At 40.0% G+C, this 25,697-nt stretch overlaps 1 pseudogene; it reads right to left on the reverse strand.

The window, feature by feature from the left end:
- LOC101437072 (flavin-containing monooxygenase 5-like) overlaps positions 1–25,107 on the reverse strand; it is a 41,285-nt pseudogene extending 16,178 nt beyond the window's left edge.
- Between the last annotated feature and the right edge of the window lie 590 nt (positions 25,108–25,697).

Genomic DNA, 25,697 nt, shown 5'->3' on the forward strand with positions numbered 1-25,697 from the left:
ACACACAGATCAATGGAACTGAACCGACTGTTCAGAAACAGACCCTCACATCTATGGTCACATGATTTTTGACAAGCCTGTCAAACCCACCCATCTTGGGCAGAACAGTTCGTTCCACAAATGGTGCTCAGAGAACTGCATATCCATAGCCAAAAGAAGGAAAGAGGACCCCTATCCCACATTATACAAAAATTAACTCAAAATGGATCAAAAGCCTAATTTACATATCAAGAACCATAAAGCTTCTAGAAGAAAATGTAGGAAAATATCTCCAAGACCTGGCAGTAGGTGATAGATTTTTAAAGGAGATAAGAGGAGGACTCAGATGGACTACTGATGTTTAATGTATGTACAAGTTTTAATTAACTTTACTTTAAAATTGTGGAAACGTATAGAGTTGATGTAACACATTATACTGAGAAACAGCTGGTTTATAAATAGGAATGTGACTGAAAGGAGTAGTGTAGGGATGTAAATGCCAATTGAAAGAAAGTTAGAGAATAATCTAGGGAATGAATAACACAGTAAACCCAGAGAGGGGTGAGAGTTGTGGTTGATGGTACAGAGCAAGAGTGACCTATGTGAGCTGGAGCAGATGTACATCACTATTGCCGGGTGGTGTGAATGTGGAGAAGCATGGGAAAAATACAACTGGAGTGGCCTATGGATCATGGTTAACAGAAATGATGTAATATTCATGCATCTATGCCAAAGATACACAGTGTTGAAAATGGGGGAGTCTGGAAAAAGTGTGCCAAAGGTACACAATGGACCTGGTAATAATCTGATGATATTATCTCATAATCTGTAACAAATGTTCTACTGTAGTGTGGTGTGTTGATAGAGGGGTGTTTTGTATGGGAATTCTGCACATGTGCATGATTGTTACATAAGTTCACAATTTTTGTCATAAAAACATTTAAAAAATAATAATAGGGTGGGTTGGGGGGAAAATACACCAAATACAAGATAATGACTAGAGTTAGTAGTAAGATTTTGATGATATTCTTTCATAATTTATAACAAATGTCTCACAACAATGCAAGGTGTTGGTGGTGGGTTGATGTATGGGACCCCTGTATGATGTTATGCATGTTTGTTTTGTAAGTTCACAACTTTTACTCCACACTTATTGTTTATGTATGTTCATGTATAAACAATATAGTACTACTCCTCCTCCTAATAATAATAATAGGGTGGGTTGGGGGGAAAATACACTAAATGTAAGCTACTTTGGTTAGTAGTAATATTTTAAGGATGCTCTTTAATCATTAGTTAAAAATGTTTCACAATAATGAAAGGTATTGGTGGTAGGCTGAGTTGAAGTATGAGAGCCCTGTATGATTTTATGTATAGTTGTTTTATGCGTTCACAACTATTACTATACAGTTATTGCTTATGTATGTTTATATATGAGTGATATACCTCAATAAATGTTTTAATATACAAAAAAAAAAAAGAGTACAGCTGTAAACCAGGAATATTTCTGCAAACAGATGGAAAAGATCCCAACTTCCCAAATATGATGGCACCCACTGATAGGGAAAAAACAAGTGTCTTTGTCTGCTTGTTTGTTGTTACTTTGAGCTGATTTTCTTTTGTCTATTTATTTTTTTAATGTTACATTCAAAAAATATGAGGTCCCATATGCCCCCCACCCCCCTCACCCCACTCGGCCCCCCATAACAACAATCTCCTCCATCATCATGAGACATTCATTGCACTTGGTGAATACATCTCTGAGCACCACTGCACCTCATGGTCAGTGGTCCACACCATCGCCCACACTCCCCCACAGTCCACCCAGTGGGCCATGGGAGAACATACAATGTCCAGTAACTGTCCCTGCAGTACCACCCAGGACAACCCCAACCCCCAAAAATGCCCCCACATCACATCTCTTCCTCCCACTCCCTACCCCCAGCAATCACCATGGCCACTGTCTCCACACCAATGCCACATTTTAGTTGATTACTAATCACAACAGTTCATGAATAGAATATTAGTAAGTCCACTCTAATGCATACTCTATTCCTCCATCCTGTGGACCTTAGAATGGTTGTGTCCACTCCACATCTATATCAAGAGGGGGCTTATATTCCACATGGATGCTGGATGCAATTCTCCTGCTTTCAGTTGTAGGCACTCTTGGCTCTCTGGTGTGGTGGTTGACCTTCTTCACCTCCGTGTTATATGAGTGGGGTAAGTCCGATAAACCAGAGTGTAGAAGTTGCAAGTCTGTTGATGCTCAGGGCCTGGCTAGCACATGGTCAGTCCAGAGATTCAGGTCCCCTGGGTATACACTAAACCCCAGCACCAACTACAGTTTTGGTAAAAGTAACAGGAGAGGCTTTTGGACAAAAATCACATCTAAGTACAGCTCCATCACAGAGAAACACAAACTCCAAAGTAGGGCCAACTGACATGGCATTGAACTCCATCTGCCATGACCATACAACCTGTGGGTCTCTGTAGCCCTCAGAAGAACCAATACCTGGGGTTGTATCTACTTTATCTGTCTCTGAGACTCTGCTGAGGTGTGCATAAGGGCAACCCCTCTGATAACCTCCTGGCTCTTTTTGGAGACTCATAGCCATATAAACTCATTTGTCCTTTCCATATTCCCCTTTTTTCAGGTCAAAAAGCATTTTTAACTCCTGGTATTATATGTAGACTGAGATATTCTGCTGGTCTGAGTTGACCCTTTTATTCAAGGTCATTTTTTAGTTACATCATCAGCTGGTACTTGGTAGTAATCCCTTGGCACCAGGGAGGCTCATCCCTGGGAGTCATGTCCCATGCTGGGGGGTAAGGCAACACATTTACATGCTGAGTTTGGCTTTGAGACTGGCCACATTTGAGCAACACAGAGGCTCTCTGGAGGTAATTCTTAGGAACCCTGCAGCTCTAGGCCTTGTTCTTATTTCAGGTGCACAGGCTTACAAGCATAGTCATTAGTATCAAAGACTTTGAGCTGATATTTTACTCTACTCAAGATTTCTCTCCTTGCTTCTGGTTCAACTCTTTGAAGTTATACTGGACAAATCTAATCCTTCATCCATGGGTCATCTAAATATTTGAAGAGAACTCTCCTGTATCTCTGAATCTTACCTTCTCCAAGTTAAACATCTCCAAATCTTTCAGTTGTATTTCAGATGACAGCAATTCAAATCTCTTAACCATTCTGTTCTCTTTCCTTTTTAAGCACTTTAGTTATACCTTTTTTTTTTTAAATGTACTGGGGCTGGGAATTGAACCAAGGACCTCATACGTGGGGACCACTGAGTCACCTCAGCTCCCCTGATTTGGTTTTTTCATTTGTTTTTTTGCTGTTTGTTTTCATAGTTTTTAGGTGGTACTGGAACTGGGGACTTACCATATGGGAAGCAGGCCCTCAACCGCTTGAGCCACATCTGCTCCCCTAGTTTCAATTTTAAAATATGCCTTCAGATGTTGTCTGACCATTTTAAACAAGACAATTGTTCTATGACATTGTATAGTTTTTAATGATGCTAAATATAATTAAGGATTTTGGAAGCTATGTCATATACTCATATCAAGCCTCTCCTTCCAAGCTCCAAAGTCTTTTTCTCATGTACTCCTAGCCAAAATAGAAAAAAAAATGATGTGTGTGTGTTGGGTGGTGGGGGTGAGGGGTGGAATGAGGATTTGAGAGGTTGAATCTTCTACATATTAGTTTAGTCTTCAACTGAGACTCAATTGTTGGCTGATATTAAGTCACATCATTTCTATATTGAAATTCTCTAGCTTTAATGAAATAAGATGCAATTGTTTTACTCCACATATATATATATATATATATATGTTGCCTAAAATGTAGATCAGTGGATTCTACTTTGAAGTGCACCCCTGCCCCAGACTTTAAGAGAGTGTCACTCAAGGGGGTCAGGGCATGCATACTTTGAAAAAATTTCCCAGATGATTCTGAAATGTCTATGGTTATAAAATTACTACTTTAGATTCACTTAAAAATTAATTTTCAAGTAATAACTTTGTGCCAGGCACTGCTGAAATCAAACACATAGTCCATAACAAACAAGTGCATAAATAGGATTACAAACAACAGCAAGCAGTTAAGTAATCAACGTGCATGGTCACTTACCTTTAAATACTTGAGTGGCCCAGCATCCCTGGATCTCTGAAATGGGCATAATGGCTCCCAAGGGCTGGACTAAGCCTATGATTGCAAGAGCTGGCTTTTGGAGGGAAGGCATTTTTATATAGGGATGTCTTGTTTTTGACCACTTTGACAGTGTCGTCAAGAAAAGGAAAGGCAAAGCTATAGCCCGTGGCAAAGATAACAGCATCGATGTCATCCTCCCGGGAACCATCTTCAAATATGGCAGCTGTCTCTGTGAACTCCTTCACATTTCCTTTTCCTTTCACCAAGTCAGAAATTATGCGACTTGGTAGATCATCATTTACTGTTGGATGCTGACTTAGTGCTCTGTGAATAGAGATAAAGAACAAGAAAAAGAAATATGTGAGTGACTGAGAGAGAGAAAGAGAAGAGAGAGGAAAAAACCAGCATGATATAAACAACAGTATTCCCATGGTCTCTCTCTCAGTCAATCCATGAAAGTGAGAAAGGTCTAGTTTATACCAGCTTGGCACTGTCAGCTTCTCAGATTAAAGTAAAGAAAGAAGAGTCTTATTTGAGCAATACATATATTGTTTCTCAAAGAGCAGAAATGCTTTAGTAATATGATAAGGCCAGTAGTTCTTGTCCCCATATCAAGAATTCTGGCAGTACTGGACAATTAATGTTCTGTTCACTCTCATTTCCAGTTGTAAATGTCCAAGAGCTAAACTTAGACCATAATTTTCCAAAGTGCATAATCAATTACAAGTGTATGGCAATTTACAGTTTATAAATTGCTTTTGCATGCATTAACTTACTTGACTCTCACACAAACCCTATGAGGGAGGCAGGAGAGGTGTCTATATCCAGGCTTTATCGATGAGAAAACTAAGGCTTGGAGAAGTTAAATAACTTGCCCAAGGTTACCAAGCCTAAGATTTTAGAATTTATACCACAATGGTATTCTACAAACTCCTTTGAAATCCTTTGGGATCTGTTAAGTAATGTTTCATGGCAATAGCATAGGAAAAGTGCACCAAAAAAGAAGACAGGGTTTCCAGTATCTTGAATGCTTCTAAAAAGCAGTTTGCATCCTTGGATCCTAGGTTCATAGGCTCTCAGATCATCAGCCCATTACGTTCAGCTGGCCTAGCCTCAGGAGCATGCCATGTTTAAACAACAATTACTGGATGGCTACATTTAGTAAGGCTTTAAATCTAATCTTTAGGTAAAGATTCTGTTCTGCATTTCAGCCTGATGATTTCATCTTTCTCTCCAAACCTATCATTTTCACTAATTGTACTGCCATCCACATAGTTGCCCAGGCCATAAAACTGAATCTTACATATGGTGACCAAGACTCTTCCCTTTCTCCTGTTAGCATGCCCAGCATCATTTTAAATATTCTACACAAATATTACCTTGGCTTAGTCCCTCAATATTTGTCACCAGGACTATTAAAACTACCTTTAGGGAAGCGGATGTGGCTCAACGGATAGAGCATCTGCCTACCATATGGGAGGTCTCGGGTTCAAACCCAGGGCCTCCTGGCCCATGTGGTGAGCGGGCCCACACGCAGTGCTGATGCACACAAGGAGTGCCATGCCACGCAGGGGTGCCCCGCGTAGGGTGCCCCTTGCAAAAAAAGTACAGCCTGCCCAGGAGTGGCACTGCACACACAGAGAGTTGACACAGCAAGATGATGCAACAAAAAGAGACACAGATTCCTGGTGCCACTCACAAGAACCCACGTGGACACAGAAGAACACATAGTGAATGGACACAGAGAACCGACAACTGGAGCTGGGCGGAAGGGGAGAGAAATAAATAACAAATAAATCTTAAAAAAAAAGACTTTGTTTTTGTTATTGCAATGCTCCTCCCCTAACTTATTTGTTTGGCTATCCCCTAATATTCCATAAAATCTGAATATATTTTGCAACTACCGAAGAAATGGATGTTAAAATAATTGAACAAGGGGAGGGGCTATAGCTCAATGGTTAAATGCCTGCTTTCCATATACAAGGTCCCAGGTTAAATTCCTGGTACCTCCTATTAAAAAAATTGTGTGAAAGGTTGTTGGGGAACACAGTGTCAAAGTATCACCCCAATGAGTAATTTCAAAGGGAAAAAATACCTTTTCCTGGAGGAACTTGGTGGATACCACCTTTTTCCAAGTGATCTAATTTAACATCATTAATATGGGATGAACTGATGACCACGTTCCTCCTGATATTGTCCACCAGGACAGGCATAGCATCTCCTATGTAGTATTTGTGCCTAACATATTTAACCTGAATATAAGCATGGAGAAACAACAATGCCAGTCCAAATTGAGAGCCTTTCTGCAAAGCAAGTGCCTTAGCATCCTAAAAATATGTCCACATCAAAGAAAAGGATGAGGAATTATTCCAGATTAAAAAGATTAAAGAGAGAAGCCAACAAAATGTAATGGTGCGTTACCTGACAGGATCCTGGATAGAAAAATAGGGGTAAAGAACATTATTAGGACAGCTGGGAGAATTTGAATATGCCAATATACTAGATTGTATTGTATTATATTAATATTAAATTTTTCAAATGTGATGATTGTACTGGGAGAATGCTCTTTTTCTTATAATATATGGCATATATATATGCTGAACTATTTAGGGTAAAGTATCATAGCGATGCAATTTATTCTCAAATGGTGTAGAAAAATACATGTATGTATGTATGCATATATAATATATGTTTATGGATCTCTCTTCAGAGAGAGAGAAAGAGAAAGCACATATAGCAAAATGCTAATGATAGGTGAATCTAGGTAGAGGGTAAATGATTGATCATAGTGTTTACTATTCATACAACTTCTTTGTAGATCTGAACACTTCCAAAAATAAGAAGTTTGGAGAATACAAAGCATTTAAAACCAGTTCTCAAGGGAAGCGGACTTGGCCCAATTGATAGTGCGTCCGCCTACCACATGGGAGGTCTGCGGTTCAAACCTGGGGCCTCCTTGACCCGTGTGGAGCTGGCCCATGTGCAGTGCTGATGCACGCAAGGACTGCCCTGCCATGCAGGGGTGTCCCCCATGTAGGGAAGCCCCACGTGCAAGGAGTATGTCCCGTAAGGAGAGCCGCCTAGCGCTAAAGAAAGTACAGCCTGCCCAAGAATGGTGCCGCATACACGGAGAGCTGACACAAGATGAGGCAACAAAAAGAAATACAGATTCCTGGTGCTGCTGATAAGGATAGAAGCGGTCACAGAAAAACACACAGTGAATGGACAGAGAGAGCAGACAACTGGGGGGAGGAGAGGGAGGAGGTTGAGAGAGAAATAAATTTTTTAAAAATCTTTAAAAAAACACAAAAACAAACCAGTTCTCTGGAAATGCTTTCACAATCTACCTACATGGATGTGCGAAGTCTCCCTCCTTTATGTTCTCATAGCAATATATGTATTTCATCATATTTTGTCTTCTTTTCATTAGAATATTTATGGAAAGATCCCTTTCTAGAGCCTGCCATTTATTAGTTGTGTGACCATGAGCCAATTACTTAGTTTCTCTAAGTCTATATCTGCAAAATGGAGAGAATAATAGTACTAAGGTATAGGGCTGTTTTGAGAATTAAACGAGATAATGCATGTAATTCATTTAGCACTGTGCTAAATGTCATACGGTTGTCATATAGTAACTCCTCTATAGGGTAAAGTATTATTACTGGTATTAGTATTTATATTATGTTTTTTATCTCTGTATTCTCATGCCTGGTATAATGCCTGATTCATAAAGGCACTCAGTATTTGTTAGATGAATAAATAAGTGCTCTGCTTTCTGTTACTATTTTGTTGTTGTTGTTGTACATCGTGTGAAAAGAACTGATTCCTGGGGGAATGAGAAAATGCTAAATGCCAAGGGGAATCATAGACCATAAACCTATAGACCTGTAGATTTTGGACTTACGTGGGGGAATAAGGGAGGAGCCGATTTCAGATTCTGTGGATTTTCCTAACGTGTGGGTAGAGGTAGCTCTGCTGTTAGCCTATATATATAGCCCTTATTCTTGTCCCTGGGCCAATTCCTTCCCATTCCCAGCCTGGGGACGTGCCTGTGTTTAGGCTTCAGGCCAAACATTTCACGGTCAAATCTTTGGTTCAATCTTTTTTCTCGATAAATATTTGATAATGATTGACCTATAATCTTTGAGAGAAAATATTTAAGTCGAGAAGAAAACAGTATGTCAGCAGGATATCCATAGTCCCCTACACGATTTATGATCCAAGCTCCTCTCCTGGTGCTGAGGAATACCTAGGGCATGGGGAAAAAAACTGTTTGCTTTTGCCACTCTGTGGCTCATAAACCTTCAAAACCACCCCATCTTTTTCAAGATTAAGTTCAAACTCATTAGCCTGGCTTTCTAACCTTTGCACACTCATTTTTAATTCCTTGCTATATTCTTTCCTAAGCATGTCTTCCCAGAATATGCCTGGGTCTGATCCACCACTGCATTTCTGTTTAATGCCATTACACCTGCCTAGAAAGCCCCCTTTCCCCTAAATTTTCCAAAGCCTATTCCTTTTCAAGATCCAGATTAAGTTTGCCTCCTCATTGAAGATGCCGCTGACCATGCTAGCCTCCAGTTTTCTCTGCATCCTCCGAACATATCTAGCACTTATGGTAGGGTAAAGCTGGAAGGAACCTGAAGTTATTTAATCCAAACCTTTAAGTCCTTTTGCCTTTATATTGTTTGTATTATTACAACAAACGGTTACTTAGCAATTATACTGATGTTATACTTTTTATGTTTTGTTGCCTGTCTCTCCAAATTTATTTTAAGAAGGGCGGTGGTATAACCTACATATCTTAATCTCCCCAGCACATCATCACCATCACTTCCACTAACTGAGAATTACAACCAGTACCCACAGTGCTAGATCCTTTCCCTCTATTCTTGTTTAATCAAAATTCCAACCTCTTGAGGAAGGTATACTTATCCCCATTTTACAGTTGAGAGGAATGGAGAGGATGAATGACTTGCCTGAAATTGTATAGCTAATAAGTGGGAGAATTGAAATTCCAATCATGCCTGAATGACTGCAAAGTCTGTGCTTAAGATAATGTTTCAATGACTAATTAATGGAAAAAAATTAAGATTGCCAGTTGAACAACAGAAAGCTAGTCAGTCTCTCTGAGGCTGTTGACTAAAGTCCACTTTCAGAGTGGATGAAGGTTTGATGTCCCTGTGGTCAATTACCTGGTTAAAAATATTGCTTGAGGTCAATTACTGATAAAGTATTGATTTCTCCACATTGCAAAATGTTCTGGAGATAGTTTCCAGAGTTGTAAGGTATATAAGTAGATTGCTTCATGGTCTTTTGTCTATGCTCTTATATAGGAAGGTGAGTTATCTATAGGGGGTACTCCTTTACTTCATATTTCTGTAATCAGGAATATATAGTCCCACCAAAATGACTTTAAGTGCTATCATAATTTAGCACAATTCAAAGAGTAGTCATGGTCTTAGGAATTGGACAGTTCTGTGCGCTGGCTATATAACTTTTGACAAGTAATATAAATGCTCAGAGTCTAATTTAAAAGGTTCCTGATTTATAAAATAGTAATACTACATACATCACAGGGTTTGTGAGAATTAAATAATATTTTTTAATGGATATGGTACTTGATAAATGGTTTAGAGCTATCCTACCTCTCATTTCATTATTCTGACCCATACCTTGTTTTAAGCAAACAGAATATTTAAAATCTGGATATATAAGTGGAAAATATAAGAGAAATCGTTTGACAAAAAAGAGATGTTTCCATCAAAGCATTTTACCACTAGCATCTTTAATATAGCAAGCTTCCTTGGTAAGGTAAAACTATGAGTCCATATGCAAGTCCTATTTAACAAACAGCTGACCAGAAATGTATTTAATATGCAAAGTAAAGTGTTAGAACACAAAGTGTTAGAATTGAGTTTTCAGCTTGCATCAGTGGGGTGACTTAATACTGCCCTCCTTGAAGACAGTTTTATTCTGCATTTTCCCAGGCATTCTCCACACGCAGCTGTCTTATCACACAGGCACAGCTACCTCATCTCCACCCACTCGGGCTGCTTTGCTCTCCGGCAGTCAGTAATTCCTTGGTGAGAGTAATACTCAGCTGCCTTAGAAGGGGCCATCTGACAAGGTGATGGGGTTGATGAGGGCCCTGCTATGGACCCCACTACATACATTGCACATACTTGTATCCTAGCACCCAACACATACTTGGCCCTTGTTCTTTTCCTACCTATTGCTTGAAACATGCCATCAAATTAATTAATGGAATAATATTAATATATAAAATCACCTTTGAGATATAGATGAGGATACTACTGAGAAGAAGCATTATTGGCTTAAAGTTGGTAGAGAGGGTCATTCAATAAATACTGGCATTAAGCTTCTTGTTTTAAAAAAAGCATTTAAAGGCTATTTGTGGAGAAGCCGAGTTTAGAGTTACTGAAGAACAACTAGGTATATATTTATTAGCAGGAAAGTTATGATTCAATAAAAACATGAGTAACAGTATATTTATATATATGACGCACACTATATGTAATATATGGTGTATTTGCCAGGATAGGTTAGGGAAACAGACACTTTCTTCAGACTTCAAAATCTCTGATAAAAATATAAAACAAACCAAAACTTGCAAAACAAAACAAAACAAATATCAAAGAGAAAGAAATTGCTTTACTGTCAATGTCATTCTTTATGACCTAACCGGATGCCAAGGCTGGAGATTGCTGCTTGTGTGTGGATATATTTCTTTGTAAGATTAGATTGCTTCTGTTTTCCATTTGGTGAGTAAAGAGTACAATACAGGCACAACACTACGAGTGAAAAGCTTTCAATGACAACGGTGTGCTTCCCTTCATGTAAACATATGACATTTTTACTCTGGCCATCCTACTCTCTGAGTGCCGCATTCTAACTAGTTCTCCCAGTAATTACCTCAGAGTGTGTCAGCAGCACACTCTGAGGAAATGACTGGTTGGGACTATCAGCACAGTCTATGACCATGAATAATTTCCTAAGCGGGAGACCAGCTGAATGAATGGAAACCTAACTGGTAACCTTGGCTCCATTAGCCTCAGGCATAATATTAACAACGAAGGGATGGAACCAAGCTCTACATTTGTCATTTATACCCATGGCTTATGTGCGGCCATCCACACCCCACCTGCAGCTTACTGGATGATGCCTGACCAGGGAGAAGTAAAGGGACTAATTCACTGATTCAAACCTGCTTGGCTGTGTGGCTGATCTCCACTGCCAGATCCCCTCCAGAGTTCCCAATACCAATTAAAATGACTCTCTTTCCAGTGAATATCTCTGGGTTCTTATAGTCCCGACTGTGGAGGTACTGCCCTTTGAACTTCTCAATTCCTGCAAGAAGCAGAAAAATAAGTGTTGGGTAATGGTTTCTCTGACAGGTATTTATCAAAGCACTCATTTTGGGTAGTGTTTATATAGAGTTTAAGCATGTATTATCCATTATGCTTCCCCTTCACTCAGCTACTCGCTTGCCTTTCAATTTCTGCCTATTTTCTTTTTCCCATAGCCTCAGAGAAAAACCTTCCACTTTCCTTATGAGAAAAAGTCTGCTTAACTCAGGATTCAAACTGCCTCAGAAACCTCCTTTCTCTTTCATCCTTTCCTCCCCTTGAAAATCTTTTCCCATTCTAATCAGAGTATATCTTTATGTACACTTGTTTTTTTCAAAATGCTATACCAGGCCAAAGACTGTATATACATTTTTTCTTCAAGCTTTCATTTATCTCTTTGAAACCCAACAGTTCTATTTGTTTCCTTGATTGCTGAAAAATCTCTCATCTAACCTAATACTGATCAACAACTTCACATTCTTTCTTTTGATCCCTAGATAAACTAAAGTCATAGTGAAACTAAATAGACCTCGATTTAATCTACAAAATTACCATGATCTCTAATACCCCAAAGCAGCAGTAGTATAAGTAGTATCACTCAGGGGCTCATGCAGGATGAGTGCAAGTCTTATTTCATCCTGAGGAGGAAGCACTCAAACTTCCCAATCCTCAGGGGTCAGCCCGCAGGCATGGTTCAAGGAGCTTCTTCCTGGTAGGCTACTCACCAGGGAAGCTTTCCAGGGGTAGGTGAGCATCAGTGTGATGACCAGTGCAAACCATAACCCCATCGAAGACATCCACCTCCTTTTTCCCTTCACACTCAGTGACCACGTCCCATTGGCCTGAAGTGGAGAAATCAGGTCGCATCTTCACACTGCACACGGTGGTCTGAAAGGAAAAGGGATGGTTACAGGGGACTGTAACCACATATGACGGCGGACACCTTCCCCGACATGACTGTCCTCCCAGAGTGTTACACAAAGGGCCGAAACCACAGGCACCATCACAGGGATGTTTGATTTTCATACTCCGTGAATAAGAACTTTTTTTAGCCGAGGTCAGAGTGAGGAAACTTCACCAGGAGGTCTAACTAAAATAGAGTTGTCGGGCTAGTGCTGCTCTCTCCTCTGCTCTGGAAGAGTGCATTGTGCCCCATGGCACTGTCCTACCCACTGTACCCCTGGAATAAAGCTGGGCTTCTCCATGCACTAAATGCCACCCTTGCTCCTGACATCCTGAGAACATCCTCTGTTCCTACCCCAAGCCTGTTTTTACTGGCTAGCCTTACGTATGTGGCTGCTAGAGGGCTCCCGTCCCTGGTACAGTGGAAAACATTTCAGTGCCTAGTATTTTATGTAAATGAACCTGTTTGCGCGCTCAGAAGGTCCCATTTTACAACTAACTTTAAAAACGGCTGCAAGAGGGCAAAGTCAGTTTTATCATCTTTAGCCTCTGTTTAAAAAATAATTAATATAGGTTGTTCAACTCACCAAGAATGTGTTCCTATGTACTTGTAGGGCCCATGGCCATAATATCCTGGTAGACTGATAGTGATAACCAGGCCTGCATGCCCTAGCCATGCTGCATTATTTACAATTCCTCTTTGTTTTTTTTTGTTTTTTTTTTTTTCTTTTAGAAAATACTTTTTTCTTATTTTCTTTTTTTTTTTTAATTGACTTTGTAATAATATTACATTAAAAATATATATGTGAGGTCCCATTCAACCCCACCCCCCCACCCCCCCTCTCCCCCCCCAACAACACTCGTTCCCATCATCATGACACATCCATTGGATTTGGTAAGTACATCTTTGGGCACCTCTGCACCTCATAGACAATGGTTCATATCATGGCCCATACTCTCCTCCATTCCATCCAGTGGGCCCTGTGAGGATTTACAATGTCCGGTGATTACCTCTGAAGCACCATCCAGGGCAGCTCCATGTCCCAAAGATGCCTCCACCTCTCATCTCTTCCTGCCTTTCCCCATACCCATCGTCTACCATGTCCACTTTTCCCAATCCAATGCCACCTCTTCTATGTGGACATTGGATTGGTTGTGTCCATTGCACCTCTATGTCAAGAGGAGGCTCAGATTCCACATGGATGCTGGATGCAATCCTCCCATTTTCAGTTGTAATCACTCTAGGCTCCATGGTGTGGTGGTTGTCCTTCTTCAACTCCATCTTAGCTGAGTGTGGTAAGTCCAATAGATCAGATTGTAGGTGCTGGAGTCTGTTGAGGCTCAGGACCTGGCTATCACATTGTCAATCCAGAGATTCAAATCCCCTAAATATATCTTAAACCCCAACATTAACTGCACCTCCAGCACATTAGCATGAAAGTCTTATGAAGGGAGATCCCATCTGAGTCCAGATTCATCACACATAAACACCATTTCCAAAGAGGGGCCATCTGCCCTGGTAGTTAACCCCATCGGCCATGACCATAACTCCCATGGGTCTCTTTAGCCCTCAAAGGAACCAATATCTGGGGGTTGTATCTGCTTTATCTGTCTCTCTGACTCTGCTCAGTTGTGCATGAGGGCAATCCTTCTGCCAGCCTCCAGACTCTTTTTTAGAAACTCGTAGCCATATAAACTCATTTCTCCTTTCCATTTCTCCCTTACTTTAGGTCAAACAGCATTTTAAAGTCATGGTATTTTATGTAGACGTGGATATTCTGCTGATCTGCATTGAACCTTCCGTATAAGGTCATTTTCCAGTTGCATCATCAGTTGGTAGTTGATAGTGGTCCCTCGTTGCCAGGGAGGCTCATCCCCGGGTGTCATGTCCCACGCTGGGGGGAAGGCATTGCATTTACATGCTGAGTTTGGCTTCGAGACTGGCCACATTTGAGTAACATGAAGGCTGACAGGAGGAAATTCCCAGGCACAATGTTGCTCTAGGCCTTGTTCTTATTTTAGGTTTATCAGCTCACAAGCATAGTCATTAGCATCAGGGGCTCACTGTTGAACCCTCACTCCCTCCCGGTCCCCGCCACTGTACCTGGGAGACTGTTGCTGCTCCCCTAGGGACCACGACAGAGCACCACTGGCCAGGAACCCAGTACCCCTCCTGCTGTGGTTTTTAATTGTTGCCACTATGATTATATCCAAACATTACCATGCACCCTGGACATATGTTCTGTACAGCTCCCTGTCAGCCATATATCACCTGTCATTGGTATCCCATACCAGTATCCCTCCATTGCCATTGTTGAAACACTCTGTGATCCAGAACTCCCCGAAATTTGAAGACCAATATAATGTCATGGTCCCTTACTAGGGAATGGCATATAGCGATGGGTTTAAAGGATAGATAAAGAACTTGGATAAGGTTAGATAAAGAACTTAGATAAAGAATGTTGACTTGAAAAAATTCCACATCCTATCTTTTTCTTTTTCTTTTTTTTTTTTTTCCCCCCCCCTAATTATTCAGCTTTTCTTCACAGGAGTCCTAGACCACAGCAATGTATATATATAATATACAGCACTCCCACACATCCACCAGAAAACCTTTTCCCTTCCACAGTGATACTCTTACGCCCTATTCATATCATATTTACTTAAAGTGATGTACAGAGTCTGAGACATTAGCTTTCTAACAAGGTGACATCTGTGCTTACATTATGGTGCATACTTTAGGATACACAGTTCTTTACATTTTTAGTTATCCTATGTTTTACATTATGGTTTACATTATCAGTCTGTCATCTCCTATATGTTATGGTGTAATATTACATGTTTTATATCCATCCTTGTGTACTCTCAAGAAACTCCTCTCTTACCCCCCATTTACTTTGGTTCCACACATTTAACGTCCATTTTCCCTTCCACCTTGGTGCCCACAGTGACAGCCAACCTCCGTTTCCTGAGGAGCCACTTCCAGAGATAGATGGAATAGTGTTCAGGGCCTAACTTGCTCAACTGCCCCAATGCCCTGGGAGCCACCCTTTCCCTCGAGGGATACAGTTCCCTCTATTTGATGGCATTAGTCCTCCCCAGGATGTGGGTTCACCCCCACTCTCACTACTTGGGTTTCTACCCCATGGTGTCACCCACTCTGGCAGAATGAGCATTTAGACATTCCCCAGGAGCCCGTCCTGCATCAGACCCTCCCCTCCGAGCATTCTAAACAGGTAACCCTCTTTATTATATTTTGATATGATTTTCTCGGCATTTTACTCTCCACCAACACCTGACCCTCTCCTGTGTTCGTATGCTACCCCTCCCTCCCCCCACTTTTGGGCAACGTTACCCATCCGTCCCTCCCCAGCCACCCTCAAACCCGCAAAGCCCCAACCAAAGGCAACCCCTTGCCCCCCTTTTATCTCTTCTTTGTGTTCATACTTACCACCATCTCGTCTTAAATTCCACCCCTGCAGACATCGGCTCATATCCTTCCTCCACCCTCCAATTTCCTGTAAGCCTATCGTTCAGTCTCTTGCTATCTAGGGCAGCTTGTTTATTTCATATCATTGAGGTCATGTAGTATTTGTCCTTCAATGTCTGGGTTGCTTCACTCAACATAAGGTTGAGTAGATTCATCCATGTTATCACATGTGTTTGTAGTGTGTTTGTTCTTACAGCCGAGTAGTATTCCATTGTGTGTATATACCACATTTTATTGATCCACTCATCTGTTGATGGGCATTTGGGTTGATTCCAACTTTTGGCAATAGTGAACAATGCTGCTATGAACATTGGTGTACATATATCGGTTTGTGTCCTTGTTTTCAGTTCTGCTGGGTATATACCCAGCAGTGGTATTGCTGGGTCATATGGCAAATCTATGGCTAGTTTTTTGAGAAACCGCCATACTGTCCTCCAGAATGGTTGGATCCTTCTGCATTCCCACCAGCAGTGGATGAGTGTTCCTCTTCCTTCACATCCTCTCCAGCACTTGTATTCTTCTGTTTTTTTCATAGCTGCCAATCTTATGGGTGTAAGATGGTATCTCATTGTAGTTTTGATTTGCATTTCCCTGATAGCTAGAGATTTGGAACATTTTTTCATGTGCTTTCTTGCCATTTGTATTTCTTCTTCGGAGAAGTGTCTGTTTAAGTCTTTTTCCCATTTTTTAAATGGGTTGTTTATCTTTTTATTTTCAAGATATAGGAGTTCTTTATATATGCAAGTTATAAGTTTCTTATCAGATATATGATTGCCAAATATTTTCTCCCACTGTGTGGGCTCCCTTTTTACTTTCTTGACAAACTCCTTTGAGGTGCAGAAGGCTTTAATTTTGAGGAAGTCCCATTTATCTATTAGTTCTTTTGCTGCTCGTGCTTTTGGTGAGATATTCATAAATCCATTTCCTATTACAAGGTCCTGTAGATGTTTCCCTACACTGCTTTCTAAGGTTTTTATGGTCTTGGCTCTTATATTTAGGTCTTTGATCCATCTTGAGTTGATCTTTGTATAAGGTGTGAGATGGTAATCCTCTTTCATTCTTCTACATATGGCTATCCAGTTCTCCAGACACCATTTGTTGAATAGGCCACTCTCTCCCAGTTGAGAGGGTTTGGTGGCTTTATCGAATATTATATAGCTATATATGTGAGGTTCTATATCAAAACTTTCAATTCGATTCCATTGGTCTGTGTGTCTCTCCTTATGCCAATACCATGCTGTTTTCACTACTGTAGTTTTGTAGTATGTTTTGAAGTCAGGTAGTGTGATTCCTCCAATTTCGTTTTTCTTTTTCAGTATGTCTTTGGCTATTCGGGGTCTCTTTCCTTTCCAAATAAATTTCATAGTTAGTTTTTCTAGTTCCTTAAAGAAGGCTGTGTTGATTTTTATTGGGATTGCATTGAATGTGTAGATCAGTTTTGGTAGGATAGACATCTTAATAATGTTCAGTCTTCCTATCCATGAACAAGGAATAGTCTTCCATTTATTTAGGTCTTCTTTGATTTCCTTGAACAATCTCGTATAGTTCTCAGTGTATAAGTTCTTTACCTCTTTAGTTAAATTTATTCCTAAGTATTTGATTTTTTTATTTACTATTGTGAATGGTATTTGTTTCTTGATTTCCTCCTGATCTTGCTCATTATTGGTGTACAGAAATGCTACTGATTTTTGCGCATTGATCTTATAACCTGCGACTTTACTAAACTCATTTATGAGTTCTAGAATCTTCATTGTAGATCTCTCAGGGTTTTCTATGTATAGGATCATGTCATCTGCAAATAATGAAATTTTGACTTCTTCCTTTCCAATTTCAATGCCTTTTATTTCTGGTTCTTGCCTCAGTGCTCGTGCAAGTACTTCTAAGACAATGTTAAATAGGAGCGGAGACAGTGGGCATCCTTGTCTTGTTCCTGAGTTTAGAGGGAAGGAGTCTAGGATTTCTCCATTGTAAACAATATTGGCTTTAGGTTTTTCATATATACTCTTTATCATGTTCAAAAAATTTCCTTGTATTCCAATCTTTTGGAGTGTTTTTATCAAGAAAGGGTGCTGTATTTTGTCAAATGCTTTTTCTGCATCAATAGATATAATCATGTGATTTTTTTCCTTCAATCTGTTTATATGGTGTATTACGTTGATTGATTTTCTTATGTTGAAACATCCTTGCATACCTGGGATGAATCCCACTTGGTTGTGGTGTATAATACGTTTAATGTGTTGTTGAATACGATTAGCAAGTATTTTGTTAAGTATTTTTGCGTCTAGGTTCATTAGAGAAATTGGTCTGTAATTTTCCTTTCTTGTGATGTCTTTGTTTGGCTTTGGTACTAGGGTAATGTTGGCATCATAGAAGGAGTTGGGTAATGTTCTTTCTGTTTCGATGTTTTGGAATAGTTTCAGCAGGATTGGTGTCAGTTCTTTCCGGAATGTTTTGTAGAATTCACCTGTGAAGCCATCTGGCCCTGGGCTCTTCTTAGTTGGGAGATTTTTAATAACTGATTCTATGTCTCTGCTTGTGATTGGTTTGTTAAGATCATCAATTTCTTCTTTTGTCAATATGGGCTGCTTATGTGTTTCTAGGAATTTGTCCATTTCCTCTAGATTGTCATTTTTGTTGGAATATAGTTTTTCAAAATATCCTCTTATGATAGTCTTTATTTCTGTGGGGTCAGTGGTGATATCGCCTTTCTCATTTCTTATTTTGTGTATTTGCATCTTCTCTCTTTTTTTCTTTGTTAGTGTTGCTAAAGGTTTTTCAATTTTGTTAATCTTCTCAAAAAACCAGCTCTTGGTCTTGTTTATCTGTTCAAGTGCTTTCTTATTTTCTATTTCATTTAGTTCTGCTCTTATCTTTGTTATTTCCTTCCTTCTTCTTCCTGTTGGGTTACTTTGTTGTTGTTTTTCTAATTCCTTCAAATGTGCAGTTAGTTCTTCAATTTTTGCTCTTTCTTCTTTTTTGATATGTGAATTTATGGCTATAAACTTCCCTCTCAGTACTGCTTTTGCTGCATCCCATAAATTTTGGTATGTTGTGTTATCATTATCATTTGTTTCAAGGTAGTCATTGATTTCTTTTGAGATTTCCTCTTTGACCCACTGTTTTTCTAAGAGTGTGCTGTTTAATTTGCAAATCGTGGTGTGAAATCTGGGCTTCTGTCCCTTGCAAATCTCCAGCTTGACTCCACTGTGGTCAGAGATAATGTTTTGTATGATTTCAATCTTTCTGAATTCGTTCAGCCTTTCTTTGTGGCCTAGCATATGATCTATCTTGGAGAATGATCCATGTGCGCTTGAGAAAAATGTATATCCTGCTGTGTTTGGGTGTAGCGATCTATATATGTCTATTAGATCGAGCTCCTCTAATATACTATTCAGATGTTTTGTTTCTTTGGTGATTCTCTTTTGAGATGTTCTGTCCAGAGTTGATAGTGGTGTATTAAAATCCCCCACTATAATTGTAGATGTATCTATTCTTTCACTTAGTTTTTCCAGCGTTTGCCTGACGTATTTAGAGGCACCCTTGTTAGGGGCATAGATATTTATGATTGTTCGATCTTCTTGACAGATTTTCCCTTTGACTAAAATGTAGTATCCTTCTTTGTCTCTCACAATTGTTTCACATTTAAAGTCTATTTTGTCTGATATTAATATAGCTACTCCTGCCTTTTTTTGGTTATTGTTAGCTTGTATGATTGTTTTCCAGCCATTCACTTTCAATCTCCATGCGTCTCTGGGTCTAAGATGTGTCTCTTGTAGACAGCATATGGATGGGTCATATTTCCTTATCCAATGTCCCAGTCTGAATCTTTTGATAGGTGAGTTTAATCCGTTGACATTCAGTGTTATTACTATCAAGGAATTATTTGTGTTAGCCATATTTTGTACAATTCCTCTTTGTAATGTTCTTTTTTTTTTTTTTTTGAGGTACAGGGGACTGAAGCAAGGACCTCATACATAGCAAGTGGGCATTCAACCACTGAGCTACATCTGCTCCCCAGGGAGAGTTGGCTTTTTTGTGTTTGTTTTGTTTTGTTTTAGGAGGTACCGGGTATCCAACCTGGGACCTTGTATGTGGGAAACAGCTACATCCATTCCAGTTCTTGCTTTTATCTAGGCTGCTGCCTCTGCCTGGACTGCCTTGTTCCTTTGGCAGGTTCTTTTTCACCCTTCAGCTTGGACATCATCCCTTCTCAGAAGATTACTCTGTGCCTGGGACCTCGTGCCCTTAAGCATCCCTCTGAGCTGCAATGTATAGATCTCTGTGGTGTTTATCACCATGAAACTTTATTGTATTGATTATAAAATTTCTCTTTATTTTTCTGTCTCCCTAACTTGACTGTGTACTTCCTTATTTTTATACTTTGGTCTTTGCATCTTCACTGCTCAGCATGGTAACAAACTTGCTTAGTAAGTGTTGCTTGAACAAGTGAAGAAGAGCACCACTGGGCTATGCTTTGGAAATTCTGACCGTAATAAAATTATTTCATTATTGTTGCTAAACAACAGGAGAAGACATGATTTAGCCAAATGATCAGAAGGTATGAGATTTGGACTTTTTTGCCAGTTGTCAGAAATATCTGTCCTTTTATGACCACAATTAAGAATCACAGAAAATCTATGGAAGTCTTTATAGTAGGGAGTAACCTGAGAAGTAATCTAGTAAAATCAGCTTGTTTTTACATACGAGAAACTAACAAGGAGATGTTGAAGGACAATGACCATCGCAAGGACCGAGAGAGGCTACAACTTCAAGTGAGTCCCATCCATCTACCCTATGGGATCGAAGCCCCCTCTCAATTAGAGGTGGAGTGGGTGTCACCATCCCAGAATCCTCAGGATTGGGCAATGAACTATGGACTAAAGTAGACTTAGTGGTATTCTACTATAGACTTATTGTGATTCCAGCAACGGAAGAACTTATATCATTGATGTGGAGGCAGTGGCCACTGGAGGTTCCGAGGGTAGGGAGAGGGAAAAATAGGTGTAATATGGGGGCATTTTCAGGACTTGGGAATTATCCTGAATGACACTGCAACGACAGATACAGGCCATTGTATATCTTGCCATAACCTACAAAATTGTGCGGGAGAGAGTGTAAACTACAATGTAAACTATAATCCGTGTTTACTGGCAATACCCCAAAATGTGTTCATCAATTGTATTGAATGTACCACACTAATGAAGGATGTTATTAATGTGGGAAAATATGCAAGGTGTAGGGAGTGGGGCATATAGGAATCCCCTGTATTTTTTATGTAACATTTATGTAATATAAGTATCTTTTAGAAAAATAATAAATAAATAAAATAAATAAGTAAATAAGTAAATGACTAATTGAAGTTGAGTAACTACTTTTCCCTGGTCACAAGTTAATTAATGGCAGAATAAGGACCAGAATTCAGAGTTTTGTTTCCCCATTAAATGCTCTTCTTTCTTATGTTAGAGTTAACGTCTTTGCTCTTACAATAACGTCACAATAACTACATTACTGGCCTGTTGTGGTAATCACACAAAATAATACCTTGGAAATACTTGGGAAAGTGTAAAAGAGCTAAGCAGTAGCAATTGAGTAGTGTCCAAAAGGCTCTATAATTCCCTTATCTGTTCATTCCCCTCTACAACAGTTAAAACACTTCCCCTAATCTCATGTTTTATTGAGATCAAATCATGTAAAATGAAAACAATGAAAGCATTTTTGCAGGTAGCTTCCTGGATCTGTAGTCAAAATTTATACAAAAAGGGACCTTACCATGAATACTTTTCAGGCACAGAGAGGACAAAGAGTAGAGTCTTTGCTGGACTGATGGACACATGTGCATACCAAGTTAATATTTAAATGCAGGCCCTCACAAATGAAGCCACTTTATTCATCTACTTTAAGAATGCCTTCCAACGCAAAGATACCCACAAAATTCCTGACCTTGAATCGAATGTACTTCAGAAGGCCAAATTCTCTGGCATACATCCTGAAGTACTCCAGGATATGGGAGTTGTGCATGTAGTTAGGAAAATGATCTGGGATGAGATAGTCACTGAAGCACATCATCTCCTTAGAAGTATTGATAACCACTGATTTGTAAATACTGGCCCTCCCCTCTTCAGGATTCTCCTGCAGGAAATAAGAAGCATTCATCGCAACTTAAGAATCAACATCATGGTTTATAAATAGTCAATAAACATTTAAAAAAATATTCTGGAAGAAATGCCAGTTAAAACATGTTACAGGGAAGCGGCTGTGACTCAAACAGCTGGGCTCCTGTCTACCATTTGGGAGGCCCTGCAAGCACCGCTGAGAGCCAAACAGCAAGGTGATGCAACAAAAAAGGGAGACAAGCAAGAACGCAGAAGAGCACGCAGCAAACGGACACAGAGAGCAGACAGCAAAACAAACTGTGGGGGGCGGGGGGATAAACAAAATAAATATACACACATAGAAGAATGCACAGCAAATGGACACAGAGAGTAGAAAGCATGTACAAAAAAAAAAAAAAAAAGCCACAAAGTGGAGAGGATAAAAGAAAAAAAGCACACACAAAAAAACCCCGGAACGCCAGGATCAACATGTTCAACCCACAGTTACAACACTTCAGGTTCCACAACTGTGTAACAAGGTAAAATGTGAGAATGACAGTCTCTAGCACCACAAATAATCCAAGTAGCCACTCGAGACATTCTGCTTCTCAGGGATTCATTTATGAAATGGAAATCTATAAGGTATGTCCAAAGTGCCAGGCCCCATGCTTTGCTAGAGAAACATAATGTTGAACCCCCAGGCATGGTCTATCTTAAAGGAATTCAGAAAGTTGAAATGAAATACAGCTTATTCACTTTCAAGGAAGCAGTTTATCAGGTGTTGAAATTTTGCCAAGAGGATAATCAAAAAATACTCCAACTTAATTCAGGAGCAGGGAACAAGTTTGAACCACTGTGAAGAAAAAAATCAGAGAATTGATAATCCTCAGTTGATTTCATGCCTATTCAGTAGTTACCAAACCTGGCTGGGATGCTCACATGCTTAGAAGGAATGCCCGATGTCTGGGCCCCACTCCAGGCACAGTGAATAATAGCTTACCTGGAGCATTCACGTGCACGTGGCACTATTATAAGTGGCAGGGTTACAAGTGATTGAAATGTTTATTCATTCCATTAATTCCTCTAGTAACTCTATACCAGGGGCACTTTTACTATGCCTCTTTTAAAGAAGAAGAAACAAAGGTAAAGAGAGCCTTAATGATTTGCCCAAGATTACACTGCTAGTAGGTGAAAGGAATAGGATTTAAATCTACATTGTGCCCTTAAACTCTACATAATGTTATGTCTGGATTTCAACAGTAGAATTTTCTGTTGATGACTAAAAACTAATTAACAAGATTTGCGCCCATTCCCAGAAATGTTTATGACAGAGGCATAGGGGTCTACCGTGGTGGCAGAGGGAGATCCACTCAAGATCTGAATAAGGGCTATTGTGAAATAGAGTCAGTCCCCAAAGACAGAGCTAAGATGGTAACCTTCGTAACAAAAGGAGTGTAATCCTGTTCAACTAGGAATATGGTAAAGGGAATTTTAAGTAGCTTGTCAATACTTTGTTGGTTTTTATGAAATATGAATCACATAAGTGGCACCAAAATACCGTTTGCTGGTTTAGAAAGCTAGGGTAAAAGTGAAACGCAGTGCATGTCAATTTGGAGATTAGCAAAGGTGGATGATATTCTTTGGTTTATTCTTGATTTCATTAATAAGCTTTTCTATCACTTAAGTAGATGTTATATTTATGCTGCTAGTAACAAGTTGCAGGGATAGACAAACATATAAAAATAATTCCGCTTTAAAATTGAGTGTTTTCAAGGACCAGAAAACCCAAGTGTTGGTAACCTTTACCCTCTGACAGGACTTTGAGCTATCAATTTCTCAAAGGAAGAAAAAGTTCAAACCAAACACACTGGAGAAGGTTTTATATTTCATTCAAGAGGTTGGATTGTGAGCCAATGTCTTAAAGTGAATCGGAATTCAGAAAAACAAAGTGAAAAAGTAAATAGGTTAGAGAAGATGGAAAAGAGGGATTCCTGGAAGGAATTATAAGCAGATCATCTTGTCCATTGCAAATAGACAGCAACCACTCCCTATTGCCTAGCCCCCTTGTGCTTTCTAATCTTTGTTAATTTACTTTACCAGGTTGTTTCCTCCTTTTGGATAGTGGCAAAACTCATTAAATGAAAATGGTCTCTGTGTCATTTTCATAATCAATGGAAAAGCAAACAAGTGACATCTGTGTCCCAGCCAGCCTGGGGAAGGAGGACCAGTACAGAACTTGAGTTGATAGCAGCTGGGAAGAGAGGTCAGCAGGCTGAGTCCCTGCAGCTATGGCAAGAAATAACAGGGGGAACCAGACTAAAAGGGGATTCTAGCTGTTTTCATCACTATCAAGCCTATCATATTCCGTGACACTATATAAAATTTGGCAAGCCTCTAGTTGCTGTGAGCGAGCAGATTTACCTCGAACCTCCAGAGCCCTCCGATGTCATGAGTCCTTTCGAAGCAAACAGGCTCCAACCCTTCCTCCACGCAGCACTTGATACAGGTGAGCCCGCTCACTCCTGCCCCAATCACAGCAATTCTCTTCTTGGCCATGGTCTCCAGAGATATTCACCAGGCTGGCTCAGTGCCCCTTGTCCTAAAGAAAAGATAAAAAGAAAGAAAGAAAAAAAGACAAGAGAAGAACCCACACATAGTTACCACCTTTCAGGGAAGAACATGGCTGTTATCCAAATAAATGCTGCCACAAGAGATACCTTTGGAAAGCCAGATTCTGTTGTCCTCTTAGAGCTGGGGAATGCTCTGGGTGGGACAGGGGAGCCCTGAGCCTGTGAGACCCAGAGCCCAGACCGCCCGGCTATGTACCCAAGTTTACAGCCCTTCCAGCTGCAACTGGCAGATCCTTCAGTGTGTTTGGAGGCTTCTCTGGGAGGATAAAACCACAATAAGTGAACAGCTGCAAGTGCAATAAGTAAACAGTCCAAACAGCCAATGGGGAGGAGCTGTTGCAAACCACCTCCTTTCAGCCAACACCCCTGCCCATTCAGCAACATCCTCTCGCCCTCCACCAATTGGGAATAAATCGTGGGCTGAAGCTGCTTTGGGCAGAAAACAGATTCATCCTACAATGGTCTCCACTTTTCGCTGCTTTTGCAGGACTCTCAACTACTCACTCTGCAGAAGAAGCAGATTCCTTTTCCCACCTCTTCTTGCTCCTCTGGTTTCACTTTTAATTTCCGGGTTTTGCCTTAAAGTGACAAACTCATACCAGTGTAGGGAATCCCTGTCAGCAACCCCAAAGTAACTCTTACTTCAAATGCTTAAGTGGAGAGCACCTAACTTTCCGGGGATCTCTAAAACCAGGAGATCCCCGTCTTCTCCGCCATTTTCTTCTCCTGCCCCTTGGATTAGACCTTTGGATCTACGCTACCTGTAAAATGAACTTTAACATCTCCAGCTGGGTGCGGGGTACAGTGAGGAATGGGTTATGTTTCCTCCTTAAAGGAGCTCACATGCTAGTGGAAGACATGAAAATATTAACATGTAATTTCAATAACATAAAAATACTTTTAAAAAGCGCTTTCTATCAAACAGTTCCGTCTTCAAATTAAAGACCCAAAATATCCATTTTTAAAAGGTGGCTTAAAATTTCGAATATAAAATCAGGAGTCCCTATCATGCAGGAAAAACCAAAGTAATGGATAAAGGATTTCACACTCTAGATTAGAATCAGATCT

This window comes from Dasypus novemcinctus, chromosome 13 (genome assembly GCF_030445035.2).
Source record: "Dasypus novemcinctus isolate mDasNov1 chromosome 13, mDasNov1.1.hap2, whole genome shotgun sequence".
NCBI classification, from domain to species: Eukaryota; Metazoa; Chordata; class Mammalia; order Cingulata; family Dasypodidae; genus Dasypus; species Dasypus novemcinctus.